Below are 2,560 nucleotides of genomic sequence, written 5' to 3' on the forward strand. Positions count from 1 at the left end.
AATGAGTACTAGTCAGGTAAAATCACTATCATACTAATTAGATTGTAAGAGCAGACAGATTGCTATAAAAGGAGGGAAGAAGCGCTTCCAATCATTGTGTTCTTGTTAGCAATGGTTACCTCCAAAAAACACGTACGTGCAGCCATCATCGCTTTTCATCAAAATGGCCTCACATGCAAGAAAATTGCTACAAACAATATTGTACCTGAAAGAACCATTTTCCGGATCACCAAGAACTTCAAGGAGAGAGGTTCGACTACAGTAAAGAAGTCTTCAGGATGTCCCAGAGTGTCCAGCAAGCGTCAGGACCGTCTCCTCCTGAGGAGTCAGCTACAGAATCGTGTCAGCAGCAGTGGAGAGCTTGCTCAGGAATGGCAGCAGGCTGGTGTGAGAGCAAATGCACGCACAACAAGGATTGGACAGCAGAAGACTGGTGCAAAGTTATTTTCTCTGATGAAGCTCCCTTCCGACTGTTTGGGACATCTGGAAAATCGATTGTTTGGAGAAGAAAAGGTGAACACTACCATGAGTCCTGTGTTGTGCCAACAGTGAAGCATCGCTTCCGGCTTCACTACCGTTCGGACGTTCTTGCTTGCTGCTCTGCGCTTTGCTTCCTATTTCTGTACTTTTCTCGGATTTTTCTACGATTTTTACTTCAGCAGATCAGCACAGTGCTCAAACAACACATTTTTGGCACAAACACTAAAACTAAAAACTCTTTGGGACTGGAATAATACCACGAAAAAGAAGACTTTGCCTCACACTGCCAGCAGCTTACATTCCGCAGAAGGGAAAACACAGCTGCCTACATTCAAACAGAAGAGAAATAAAATGCCTCCTGTTGAATCTACTTGCTGCATGAACTGCCACAAACTTCTACAAAGGATTGCGGTTCTTGAAACAAAGTTACTTGCTGGACTTCCAAAACAGGCAGAACACTCAGCAGACCGTCATCACGGACCCCCTCAGCATACAGCCGGTGAGTCCCATGAATCTAGTCAATCTCAACAGTTTATACCAAGTGTAGAGGAACAAGCCGAAACTGATTGTCACACAAATCGATGGCACAAACAGGGAGCGAGACCCAAAGGCAGTAGAGACATCAGATTGTCACGAGTTTCTCGTATTGCTGCCGTAGCATCCTCTACCCCAGATTCGGCTATGACAAGGCTTGTGAATACTGGTATTCTACCACCCCCTATACATCTTGAAAACAGATTTGAAGCATTAATGAATGCGGGTGAGGAATCCCCAAATGTGATTAAACATGGATCGGATCAGCCAGCAGCTAACATCGCTACTAACAGACGCTCAAGGTCGAGCAGACAGCGGCTTTCAGCTCAGAGCGCAGCCGAGCCCAGGACTCTGATAGTGGGCGACTCCATTATCAGAAACATCAGCAGCAGAAATTCAGCAACTTTCTGCTTTCCTCAAGCAACAGTTTCTGATTTGAACAAGGAACTTCGGAAAATTCTAATGAAGCACAAGACTGCAAATCGAATCATCATCCATGTGGGGAAGAATGATATTCGGAAAGAGCAATCAGAACTCCTTAAGAAGGACTTCAGTGAACTCTTTGAAACACTTCGAAGACTTAAAGTTCAGTCGTTCATCAGTGGGCCACTCCCAGCAAGAGGAACTAATATGTTTTCACGTTTGCTTGGGCTGAACACATGGCTACAAAGAATCTGCAGCTTAAAAGGAGTCAATTTCATCGATAACTTCAGGGTCAACACTGTAAATACTGACTCATTATATATTTTTTGCCAATAAAAGTCTTTAAAACTTATGATATGCTTATCATTGTTTTTCAGTATACCATAGAGACATGTGGAAAAATAATCTACAAATACTGAAGCAGCAAACTTTGCAAACCACAAAATTTATGTCACTGCCAAAACTTTTGGTCACGACTTTAGTGTAAGTGTTAAACACTAGAATCTGTAGCTCTAATGTGATATAATGAATATGAGAAGAATGAATCTGATGGTGTGAAAGTGTTGGATTGAGGTGAGTTACTAAAGATCAGTCAAGTCAACAAGAGCCGCCCGCACATATCTGATGTTGCTGCAGGTTATTGGGTGAAGTGTGGAGCTGATGAGTTTTGATTTCTGTTTTCTGTAGAGTTTCCAGTCTCTCTCAGCACCTCCTGAATCTACAGACGTAAATGATGATCTCTTCAGTTCTCTCGTCTCTTCTGATGCTCTGAGAGAATCTGTCCAGAGTCTATCATCAGCTCATATAATGTAGAACATCATATTAGAAATGTCTTAGAAATGGATGCAGGATCATGAGAATCACACTGTTCATGTCTGTTGATTTCCACAGAAACACTCACCAGCATTGTTCCCAGAACCAGGAACGACTTCCTACAATGTAAGTCAGTAAGAAACAAGCAGAAAAACTCACTGAGTGTCTTCATGTTCTTCCTGTAGAAGGGGAAAGAAGAGTTTTATAACTGATGATGTAAATGATGATTTGCACAGATATCTGCTCATCTGTACTGAGACACTGATGATACACTGAACATGAAGAGTTCAGCTACATGAAAAGATCAAAC

This window comes from Sinocyclocheilus rhinocerous, unplaced genomic scaffold (genome assembly GCF_001515625.1).
Source record: "Sinocyclocheilus rhinocerous isolate Xijiao unplaced genomic scaffold, SAMN03320098_v1.1 scaffold828, whole genome shotgun sequence".
Classification (NCBI taxonomy): Eukaryota; Metazoa; Chordata; class Actinopteri; order Cypriniformes; family Cyprinidae; genus Sinocyclocheilus; species Sinocyclocheilus rhinocerous.